Source organism: Scyliorhinus canicula, chromosome 8 (genome assembly GCF_902713615.1).
Source record: "Scyliorhinus canicula chromosome 8, sScyCan1.1, whole genome shotgun sequence".
Classification (NCBI taxonomy): Eukaryota; Metazoa; Chordata; class Chondrichthyes; order Carcharhiniformes; family Scyliorhinidae; genus Scyliorhinus; species Scyliorhinus canicula.
This window is the reverse complement of record NC_052153.1, coordinates 170,870,472-170,882,977: the sequence shown is the minus strand read 5'-3', so window position 1 is coordinate 170,882,977 and position 12,506 is coordinate 170,870,472. Positions and strand designations below refer to the sequence as shown.

At 45.7% G+C, this 12,506-nt stretch overlaps 1 protein-coding gene across 20 annotated transcripts in view; it reads left to right on the top strand.

Annotated features, from left to right (window-relative positions):
• tenm3 (teneurin transmembrane protein 3) overlaps positions 1–12,506 on the top strand; it is a 4,148,867-nt gene that overhangs the window by 3,517,796 nt on the left and 618,565 nt on the right. The window lies entirely within an intron of this gene.

Genomic DNA, 12,506 nt, shown 5'->3' with positions numbered 1-12,506 from the left:
ATTGCTGGGCAGGCCTCAGGCAATGGCGTGAAGCGGTGGATACTCGGCGCGGTGTACTTCATGAGTACGCCGATTTCCGAGGGTGGAGAACTGCGAAAATTTCAGCATCGGGTGGCGGAGAATCCAGCCCCTTATTTCTTCTTCCTCCCTATATACTTACTTTTTCTAAATTAAATTTAGAGTACCCAATTCATTTTTTCCAATTAAGGGGCAATTTAGAGTGGCCAATCCACCTAGCCTGCACATCTTTGGGTTGTGGGACCGAAACCCACCCAAACACGGGGAGAATGTGCAAACTCCACACGGACAGTGACCCAGAGCCGGGATCGAACCTGGGACCTTGGTGCCGTCTCCCTATATCATTTCAAGTAACTTGGCTATCTTCTTTCTTTTTCTGCCTGGGAATCATATTCCATTTCTGGTTTAGCTGGTTTAGAGGCTGGTTTAGCTCACCAGGCTAAATCACTGGCTTTTAAAGCAGACCAAGCAGGCCAGCAGCACGGTTCGATTCCCGTACCAGCCTCCCCGGACAGGCGCCGGAATGTGGCGACTAGGGGCTTTTCACAGTAACTTCATTGAAGCCTACTCGTGACAATAAGCGATTTTCATTTTCATTTTTATTTCATTTCATTCATTTCCATTCACTTGACTCTATCCTCTCAACATCTCTGACTATATTAAATTTGAGCTTTGACTGCTAACTTCAATTACTTTGTGACTTTGATTTATTTGTCTTAATTAATCCTGACTCATTTTTCTCTACTGGTGAATTCTGTGATACCGGCAAACTTTCATTTTATTTGTGCCTTTCATTTCTTTCTTTCAGTTTGGTCTGCAGAAGGTATTTGGCTTATAGGCGGTTTCTCATGCTCTCCTTTTGTCAGATTTCCTCTTTCAAGCAAATGATCTATGTGACGCTGATGAGTCTGTCTCCAAACAACTGAAGATATATGAATTCACCTGCAACAATAATAACAATCTTTATTGTCACAAGTAGGCTTCCATTAACACTGCAATGAAGTTACCGTGAAAAGCCCCTAGTCGCCATACTCCGGCGCATGTTCAAGTACACAGGGAGAATGCAGAATGTCCAATTCACCTAATAGCACGTCTTTAAGGGCTTGTGGGAGGAAACTGGAGCACCCGGAAAAACCCATGCAGACACGAGGAGAGGATGCAGACTCCACACAGACAGTGACCCAAGCCGGGAATCGAACCTGTGAAGCAACAGTGACAGCCACTGTGCTACCATGCCGCCATGCTGTGTTACTGAGTTGAATTGCATACTTGTCATCACCTCAGTGTTTTTAACACCATGATCTTCTGACCAGTACCAGACTCTCTAAGTTTTGTGCTTTGTATATCATGACTCAGTGTCACATTGTTTTCTTTTTCTCTTACTTTGCTATTGATGTCAGGCTTAAGCAAACTGAATCTTGTTCTAGGAATGTGAAACATTAATTCATAAGATGAACAACCTGTCGTAGACTGTCGGATTATTCAGTAAGAGAAGAAAAAACTGTTTAACCTGCATCAAATAGAAACATGGAAAATACTGCCTAGCTTGTAACCTAGCAAATACTTCCTCTTCAGCTTCTATACCCTTCTTTCTACAACATCATTATAAGAAGGATGTAATTGCACTGGAGTAGGTGCAGAGGCAATTTACCAGAATGTTGCCTGGGATGGAACATTTAAGATATAAAGAGAGGTTGGATAGGCTTGGGTGTTTTCTCTGAAGCAGAGAAGACTGAGGGGTGACCTGATTGAGGTGTACAAAATCATGAGAGGCATGGACAGGATGGATAGGGAGCAGCTGTTCCCCTTGTTGAAGGGTCGGTTACAAGGGTACACCAGTTCAAAGTGAGGGGTGGGAGGTTTAGGGGGGATTTGAGAAAAACCTTTTTACCCAGAGAGTGGTGGCAGTCTGGGAATGCCCTGCCTGGGAGGGTGGTAGAGGCAGGATGTCTAACATCCTTCAAAAAGTATCTGGATAGGGCAGCATGGTGACGCAGTGAGTAGCACTGCTGCCTCACGGCGCCGAGGTCCCCGGTTGCATTCCGGCTTTGGGTCACTGTCCGTGTGGAGTTTGCACATTTGCCCCGTGTTTGCGTGGGTTTCGCCCTCACAACCCAAAGATGTGCAGGCTAGGTGGATTGACCACGCTAAATTGCCCCTTAATTGGAAAAAATGAATTCGGTATTCTACATTTTTTTTAAAGCACCTGGATGAGTACTTGGCACGTCATAACATTCAAGGCTTTGGGCCAAGTATTGGTAAGTGGGATTTGGAGGGCAGGGCAGGGCCTTTCATGCGTCGGTGCAGACTTGATGGGCTGAAGGGCTTCTTCTGCGCTGTAGTATTCTGTGATTTTGTGATTCTGTGACTCATTCAGTGCTGGGTGATGTTGTGATTGGCTCTGTTCTTACTCAGAAATATTTCAAACCCTTCACACGTAAACTGTGGACCTTTAGGGGCAACACGGTAGCATGGTGGTTAGCATAAATGCTTCACAGCTCCAGGGTCCCAGGTTCGATTCCCGGCTGGGTCACTGTCTGTGTGGAGTCTGCACGTCCTCCCCCTGTGTGAGTGGGTTTCCTCCGGGTGCTCCGGTTTCCTCCCACAGTCCAAAGATGTGCGGGCTAGGTGGATTGGCCATGCTAAATTGCCCGTAGTGTCCTAATAAAAGTAAGGTTAAGGGGGGGGGGGAGGTTGTTGGGTTACGGGTATAGGGTGGATACGTGGGTTTGAGTGGGGTGATCATGGCTCGGCACAACATTGAGGGCCGAAGGGCCTGTTCTGTGCTGTACTGTTCTATGTTCTATGTTTATCTGACATCAACACCGCTGGCAACCCATAAACTCCAAACCAACTTCTCAAAACCTCAATAATGTTGTCACTTGTGGTTATTAGGCATAGCCTCAACATTTATCCACTATCAACTAAACAAGATACTCACCTTTCCACTTCAAAGAACTCAACATGTGCTCGTTTGCACAGTTTTCTTGTGTTTGACCATGTACTGAAAGGAACCTTGGTTGGATTATTTCTCATTCTGAGACAATACTTCACAACTTTTCATCAACTTCTCAATATCTCTGCCTACCTCTGGCAAAAATAGTTACTTGCTACTGCTTTCATTATTATAAAGTTTTTTTATTGGTTTTTTGAACAAAGTATATTTGCCGTTATGTACACAGGATATGATATATATATATATAGAGAGAGAGATGGGCACACACACAAATCAAAAAGTGAGAGAAAAAAATAGTAATAACAAGAGAGAAATACAGAATCAAATAATGTAACTGGTAGGGTATTATGTACCCACCCAACAGCAGCAACTCTGTACACTTGGCAAAATTATTTACACACGTAAGTAGGCATCTGTTTGGAGGGGGGGTTGGGGGGGGGGGGGGGGGGGCTGGGGGGGGGGGGGGGGGCTGGGGGGGGGGGGGGGGGGCGTTGGTAGATGTACATTTGGGTTGCCGGAGAGACAATACCGAATTTCCCTATGTGCTCTTGATGAAGATACTCAATCTCTCACTGAACTTTGGCAGTATAATGTCTCTTATATCCCATGGCAGACATCCTTGATCTACATTCAATTCATATCTATGTATGAAATAGCTCTGCAATTTCTCATCATCATACTCTTTAGTCCACCAATTCATGACATAATTTTTTTTAATTTTAAAAAAAATTTTGATTACCCAATTATTTTTTCCAATTAAGGGGCCATTTAGCGTGGCCAGTCTACCTATCCTGCACATTTTTGGGTTGTGGGGGTGAAACCCACGCAGACACGGGGAGAATGTGCAAACTCCACACGGACAGTGACCCAGAGCCGGGATCGAACCTGGGACCTCAGCGCCGTGAGGCAGCTGTGCTAACCACTAGGCCACCGTGCTGCCCAATTCATGACATAATTGAGCATGTTAATGAACACTATATCTTCATTTTATGGCAGACACTCACAGGGCATTGGTGAGACCATATCTGGGCATGAATTTTACATTTTCACTGGTTTGGTTTTGAGGTGAGGTGGGGGGGGGAGCGTGAAATGACATGGACGGAATTCCCTCTGGGAACCCTGCTGCCCTCACCCAGATGCGATTTTAGGGTGATCGGGGAGGGTCTTGGCCAGAAAGCCTGCCCTTGCCCCTATGGAGGCCATTACATGGCCACTTAGAGGGTCTTTTCCCACAGCCTAAATTTCCAGGCTGGCAGGAATCGGTTATCTTAGGGTGGGAAACAGAAAAAAGTTAAGAACTTCGATCTCAGGCCAGAAGGTGGGGTGGCAGCTCCATCGGAAGTCACCTTGGGACTAGGGGATCAGATACCTCCAGGTCTCCCTCCCACCCTGGCCTATACCCTGATTACCCACTTCCCCCATCCCTCCCCCTCCGCCCCCAGCCCACAACCCCTTGTAGAAGGGATTGGAACGAGGAGACATAGTTTAAAAATAAAGGATCTCTCATTTAAGACAGGTGATGAGGAAAAATCTTTTTCTCTCAAATAGTTGTTAGTCTGCAGGATCATTGTATATTTTTAAGGTTGAATGAGATAGATTCTATTGACAAAGGGTGTAGGGGTGATCAGGAAAGCAGAGTTGAGGCCACAATCAGATCGGCCATGATCTTATCAAATGACAAAGTTGGCTCAAGTGACCCACTCTTTCTCCTAATTCATATGTTTGGATGCCATTTGTTTGTACAGGAATTCACAGCTTAATTAAAAGCTAGGTGGTTGTGGTTGTTGGAGATCAAACAACTCAGTCCTGGGACATCCCTGCAGGAGTTCCTCAGATACTGTCTTAGGCCCAACCATCTTTAGCTGTTTCATCAATGACCGTCCCTCCATCATAATGTCAGAAAGGGTTTGTTTGCTGATCACTGCACAATGTTCAGTACCACTCGCGACTCCTCAGATACTGAAACAGTGCCACATTGCATGTCCATATGCAGCAAGTTCATATTCAGGTTTGGGTTGATTCATAACATGTAACATTGCCACACAAGTACCAAGCAATGACCATCTCCAACAAAAGAGAATCTAACTATCTCACAGAATCAGAGAATCAGAATTAACAGTGCGGAAGGAGGCCATTCGGCCCATCAAACCTGTGCCGGCCCTTGGAAAGAGCACCCTACTTAAGCCCACACCGCCATCCTATCCCCGTAACCCAGTAACCCCACCTAAGCTTTTGGACACTAAGGGGCAATTTAACATGGCCAATCCACCTAACCTGTACATCTTTGGACATCTCCCCAAGACATTCAATACCATTGCCATCACTAAATCTCCCACCATCAACATCTTGGACGTTACCATTGACTAGAAACTGAACTGGCTACAAGAGCAGGTCAGAGGCTGGAATTTCCGCAGAGAGTAACTCACCTCTCACTAGATCCTGCCCACCATCTACAAGGCACACGTTAGGAGTGTGACTCCTCAGCCCACTCAGGAAAGGTGCAATTTGCAACTATATCTTCCTGCAATTTGCATGGCTGTGGCCTTATCGCAGACCTGCCTCCACATCAACTTATTTCATATGCTCAGAAGTTTAGCCTGGACGTTTTTATTCTTTACGCCTCCTGCAAACATTGATTTCTATGTTTGTGCCACATGCCTCATTCATGAGAGAGTTTCTTTGATTCGAGAATGTAATTTTCAAGTCTCACTTGTCAGTTGTTTCCTTTGAAAGAACATAACTCTCCCTGCAATCTAATTCTTAGCTGTGCCATAATGTGAATCCAAATCTCATCAATTTCAGAATAGTCCATAGAACATGTGTCGTGAGGGCTACATAGCTAGTCATCACCTCAAAAGCATCTGGGCTCATCACATTGAGAAAAACATTTACTTTATCGTCACACCCTGTTTTATTCGCTTTCAACCAAGTGTGTAATATATGTTCATAATTACACCTCTTTGTTTGGACTGAATTCACCCCATCATCCCCAAATTTGTCTTCACTGACATTATTTTCAGTTATATACCATACCGATTCACTGTGTATCTGAATACAAGGTGCACGTACTAAGCAATCTTCCAAATTGCTCAAACTTCCTCAAAGCCAACTGCAACTTCCAAAAATATGTCACAATGTTCTTCAAGTGAAATTTGTTGCAGGGTGTTGGTTACATTTCGGTAGGTCTACAGGAATCTTTCTAGTCATACATAAGTTAACTGTAAGTCTTTATAAACTACTAGACCTATGTACGAATGTGCAGTAAAGGGTTCAAGCTAGGAGCTTTTGTTTGTTTGTTATTTACAGCACACAATGAGGCCATTCGGCCCATCGTGTTTGCACTGGCTCCCAAAAGAACAATCTAGCTAGTCCCATTCCCCAACCCCACCTCCGTAGCCTTATAAATTCATTCCTCCATCATTCTCCCAGGCAGCGCATTCCAAACCCCAACAACCTGTGTAAAGAAGTTTCTCCTCATCTCATTCCTACCTCTTTTGCTGACCATCTTGAAATTGTGACCCCTTCATCACTGACTTACCAACTAGTGAAAACAGAATATCCTTCTTTATCCTGTCAAAATTGTTTAAAATTTTGAACACCTCAATAAGGTTGCCTCTTCTCTGCTCCAAGGGGAATAAGCCCAGTTTCTCCAATCTTTCCATGTATCTAAAATTCCTCATTCATGATATAATTCCAGTAAATCTCCTCTGCACTGTCTCCAGGGCTTTAACATCCTTCCTTAAATAAGGTGTCCAGAGCTGTCTCTGTGCTTGATGGTGTACACTGCTCTGTCCAGTACTCAACTGACCCTGGGTGTGAGTCATGTGCTCTCTTACATCACTTTGTGGGCGGTACTGTACTCAGTCTCACATTCCCCCTCTATGTGCAAGACCCTGTAAAGGTGAACTCTATCCCAGCCTCGTTGCATGTTTCTGTTGCATATTGCACTGGGTGAAGATTTAACATGTGAACCCCCAGCGGCAGCCATTGAACCAAGTTTATTTACACCTCTCCATTACAACTGACTTCACTCGACGGTGGCGAGTGAAGCAGACACTGCCCACTTTGTACAACTGTCCAAGGTGAAGTCTTAGCCTGAAAATGATCATTAAGTGCGATGGCTGCAACATGTCGGGTGATGGAGAAAATAAACGGGATGCATTGAAAAGTTACATTGATGCTTGTTTACTTGGAGCATGATGGTGCACAAACTTCCCATGCTTATAGTGGTAAATCTCATTCCCTTATCCCCACAGCAGAATTGTGGCTGCCAGTTCCCTGTGTTTAAGTCATTCGAAATAACAGTTGCATGGCATTGTAGGATGATCATAGGGCTATTTTTTGGATGGATGAGCAGAGAATGATTGAGCAGCCTTCTCTTAGCATTTGAATGATAATAGTTAAGTTTGTTTTATTTCTCAGTGTGGCCAGAATGGAAAGATCCCACAGTATCCCTCAACGAAAAAAGAGTTTAAGCTTTGTGCCATGATCGGTGTGTGTTGTATCTAACATTAGAAGCAGGAATTAATTTGCTTTGCTCAATCTGCTCAAGTAGATAACAAAGCACGCATTGCTGACAGGAAGATTTGCTGGAGCTGATAGCTTGGCATTTGGAACCCAGCCGGTCTAAGAGCGGGGATGTCAAAGGTCAGGAAAGGAACATATCCAATTTAGTGTGTTCACCGAAATGAACTTTGAGCAGGATAAGCTGGAAACTGTGGAATTAAAAACCCTTTGTGCCTCACTGAAGCCCTCTGCTTTTTCCCACACATGGTAAATGTAAACCTATCTATTGACCCGAACTCTGGTTTCAAATTGGACTACTTCAGTTAATGTATTAGGTATGTGAGTGTGCTCAGACTTGCTCTAGATCAATCAGTGTAAAAATGCTAATAGCCTGTGTGGCTTTAGATTAAATCTTATAGAAAGCTGCTGTTTCAGCCACTTAAAAAGAAAACTCCTGCATTTCGTTCAAAGGAGATGAAAAGGAGTAAAGAATCTTAAGGACTTTTCAGGGGATCCATGTCAGTCGCAATGTGCAACATGTATCAGTCAAGTTGGTATGTGGTAAAAGTTCTACAGCTGCAAAGGGCAGTTGTAATGGATAGAGATGCCTGTCCTTTTAAGGCAGCGCAGTGGAGGAGGAGGCACCTGGCTCTGGGGATCAATGGGAACCAAGAACGGTTGATCACCCCAGAGTGTGGAGCTCCTTCCCAGGAAGAATCCATCAGGAGCCCATGCAGTAAAGATGTACGGCTCCATGCTGCTCCAGGGCAGTGAGACCAGTGGCCTCTGTACCATTGTTCTTTGTTACCAATAAACTCTGTTTGTTCACACAAAGAGCCTCATGGCTGCCAGGCCACATTGGCGACGAGGATAAAATCAATTATGAGGACCAAGCCAATCTGTGACTCTTCAGTTAAATTGAAGTCGGAAGGAAGAAAAGACTCACCCCTATGCCTATTGAAATCAATAGTGCCAGACCCTGAGAGACAGACGCAGAGCAGACTTGACGTGACGAGCACTGTTCGAGGTTTGGGAAATTGTAGAAAATAACCCTCAGAAGCAAAAGCAGTGATCCTAGGTTATGTAAACGGGAACAGAAGTCAAAAGAAAAAAAAACGAAGAAAGGAGAGCACAGGGCACAGTGTCAAAAGAAAAAAGGGAAATATGCCCCAAGGAACTGCACTTGTGTTGGTATATGCCTCTGACTCTGATTCTTCCAATTGGCGCTGCACTGCCATCGCTTTTACAACAGCGATGTGAGTTTTGACTGAGCTGGAGGTGGTCTGGATTTACACAGCTGGTGGCAAAATCTCTGGTGTTACTGGAATTCATTCAAATAAACCGGCTGGGCTGTCAGTATGTGCGCACAAATACCAAAATAAATTCAGAGAACGTAGTAAATTAGGTGTTTCATAGTTCTGCAAATTTGTTGAACTAATTGCTGTGATTATTTATGTCTGGAAAATGACCCTGTGTTAGCTGTAAGAAAGAACTTGCATTTGATGAGTGCCTTTCATGACCTGGGGATGTCCCAAAGCATTTTGCAGCCTGTCGAACACTCTTGAGGTACATTCGCTGTCGTAATTTTGGGAAATGTGACTGCCACTTTGTGCACAAGGCTTGAAGGCCTGGATTTTCACCGAGTCAATGTGACTCAGACCCTGCTAGGTCCTGTTCGGGGATTCAGAACCCCATTCCCAGGGTTTCCGATTTACAGTATTACCTCTTTACAGGCCCCAAGCCCTCACACCATACTCTCGACCTGGGACACTCCACTGCGGGGATAAACATGTCTGAATTTAAATGGAGTCAGGCCAGGTTTTCAATGAGACGTGTTTCTCTGAGGAAGCGTCAATCATAGTGTGCACGAGGGGACCCTTTAAAAGGTAAGTTCAAAAAGTCCTCCTCATGCCTCCCATGTCAATGTGTGCTGCCTCACCCACCACCAATGGTCACTTATGCCTCCATGACGAGCTATGGCACTTCCTTGCCCTATCACCCACAATACAACTTATAGAACCAATGAACCCTATAGTGAACATTAGGATGTATGAAAAAAGCTCACTTGGAAGCTTTTCAACAGCAAATGTGGGAGCAAAAGCACCTGTGATTGGAGGGGCATCTCTTTGCAAATCTGAAATTTCCACTGACTTGTATTTTCAACAGTGAGTCCAAGGGCTAGATAAGAGGCATCGCAGACAAAATGGTGGCCTGTGGGCTGTATGTTGAACAGTCTTGCATTCAAAAGGGCAGCTAGATAAACACATGCTAGAGATGGGAATGGGGCTGGCACGGTGACGTAGTTGTTAGCACTGCTGCCTTACAGTGCCGAGGACCCAGATTCGATCCAGGCCCCGGGTCACTGTCCGTGTGGTGTTTGTACATTCTCTCCATATCCACGTGGGTCTCACCCCCACAACTCAAAAAGATGTGCAGGGTAGGTGAATTGACCATACTAAATTGCCCCTTAATTGGAAATAAAAATTGGGTACTCTAAGCTTAATTAAAAAGAGATGGGAATGGAAGGATGTGCAGATAGCGTTAGATGAAGGAGGACATGAGGACACTTTTGGCATGGTTTAACGGCCTCATCGTGCCCGACTTGGTGTCAGAAAAAGGCCATTGAATCTTGCGATCACTGGGCATGACCCACATCAGCATACTTAAATGAGCCATTAGGTTAATTTAAATATGCGTTCACGGGATTTTCCCAGCACCCGGACCTAATTGCCGCCCCTGGGAGACCTCACCATGGCGCCATTTAATATTGCTTGCCACAAACGTGGACCAGTCATAATGGCGCGTGGGGCGGGTAGGCTACCAGACCATTAGAGACCCGCAGGTGGTCGGGGGAGGGCAGGGTGACACCCTGGCTCTCCATGTGTCACCGTGGCCCCTTACACTGCCAGCCTGGCACTGTCAGGGTGGCCGGGTAACACTGCCATGGTGGCAGTAACAGGGTGCCAGGTTGGCGCTGTCAGAGATTGGGCCCAGAGGGCCTTACCAGTTGGAAGAGGGGAGAGGGTGTTTCCGGAGGCCTCCCCAAGTGGGGGGGTGGAAGGAGGTCGAAAACAGAGGGTGGGGGGCTGAAAGTGATGGAGTGGAAGATCGGTGCAGCCAGATTAAATAATTTAAGAGGTGATAGCACTCGCATCCTCCCAACTTTCGATCACCCCCCCCCCCCCCCCCCCCCCCCCCACCCCTCATTTCCAACCTACCTCCCTCCAACTTTAGGGTGGCCTCCGGGATCACCCTTTTACCCTCCCACTACCTGGCAAGGCCCCTCCGGGACTGACCCCTGGCAATGCCGACCAGGCACCCTGGCACTGCCAAACTGGTACTCTGGTAGTGGCCCCTGTCACCCCAGCAATTGTTATGAAATGTTATAATACCATTCAATAACAAGCCCAGTTTCAGTATGCGAAGTTGTACTTCTCCCCACAGCAGAGTTAAAGCCTTCAAATTGAACTCCTCCTTGCCAGTACCAGACCTTTGATCCTAAAAGCGAGTAGATCTCGTCCCCTAGGGTGGCAAGGTGGCACAGTGGGTTAGCACTGCTGCTTCACAGCGCTGAGGACCCGGGTTCGATCCCAGCCCGGGGTCACTGTCGATGTGGAATTTGCACATTGTCCCCGTGTCTGGGTGGGTCTTACCCCCACAACCCAAAGATGTGCAGGGTAGGTGGATTGGCCACGCTAAATTGCCCCTTAATTGGGAAAAAAAGGTATTGGGTACTTGAAACTTACGAAAAAAAGATCTCATCCTTTAACACTGCCTCAACGAACATGCTTAGGAATTAAGAAAACAAGCAAAAACACATTGGTAGTTACATTCAACAGATGGAAAGAATGCTACTGAGGGAGGGATTTTTAATTAACAAAGTTACAAAATCTTGATAAAGACCTGGAGGACCATTGTAAACTATAATAAGATGGGGGGGGGGGGGGGTGCATACTTGAATTGGAAACATTTTTATGAAGCATTCCACTTTCTGCAACATAACTATCAGTTAATGTAACATGAATTACAATTTAATGTGAAATAATCTGCGCGGCGAACATCTGGGCGACACTGATTTGGCTTTTCATATAGAAATGGGGTTGATAACAACAGCTTAACATAGAGCTGCAGGCTACAATTCTGTTCAGTACCTTTCAATTACCTGTTCCTCTTTTAATGTTTTGTGACGGGAACAATTACTGCTGATAAAAGCCTGCTCTCGGCAGCACAATACCTGCGATGGTAACTTGATGCAAGGGGCATTGTTCATGGGAAAGGATGTCAGGGCACCCGACGCTGAGTTCTTTTACTCTAGGCTTTTGTCTGTCCCCAAAGGACGAAGCTAATGACTGGAAGTGAATGGCTTTAAGTGGATCTGGGTTGAGTGTCCGTCTTCAGCGATTTCTGGCAGGCCGTTTGGTTGCTGAGGGAAGAATGGTAACGCGCGACATGTTAAGTTGAAGTTGAAAAACTTGTTTCGACTCATCTGAGCAGAGAGGTGTAGACACTGTCGTCTTGCCAGGGGCCTGGTGGGTGTTCAGCTTTATCATTGTAACTGATGGTGGATCTGAACTCCAAATTATGCTCACCATTCCTCCCTGAGCATCAGTTCCAGTTGGATTCATTCGAGAGATGTTGCTGATAAAGTATCAACTTCTGATGCGGAAATCTTCACTCGAATGTCCGGTTTGTTTTGTTGTCATTTGCTTCAGGCAAGTCGTTGGCATTGCTTCAGTGTGGTTTTTTTAAAAGAGGTTTTTTTCTTTGCATTAAGGGGCAATTTAGCGTGGCCAATCCGCCTACCCTGCACAACTTTGGGTTGTGGGGGTGAGGTTCATGCAGACACGGGGAGAATGTATGGGTGGCATGGTAACACAGTGGTTAACACTGTTCCTCCACAGCGCCAGGATCCCAGGTTCGATTCCCGGCTGGATAACTGTCTGTGCAGAGTCTGCACGTTTCCCCTGTGTGGGTTTCCTCCGGGTGCTCCAGTTTCCTCCCACAAGTCCCGAAAGACGTACTGTTC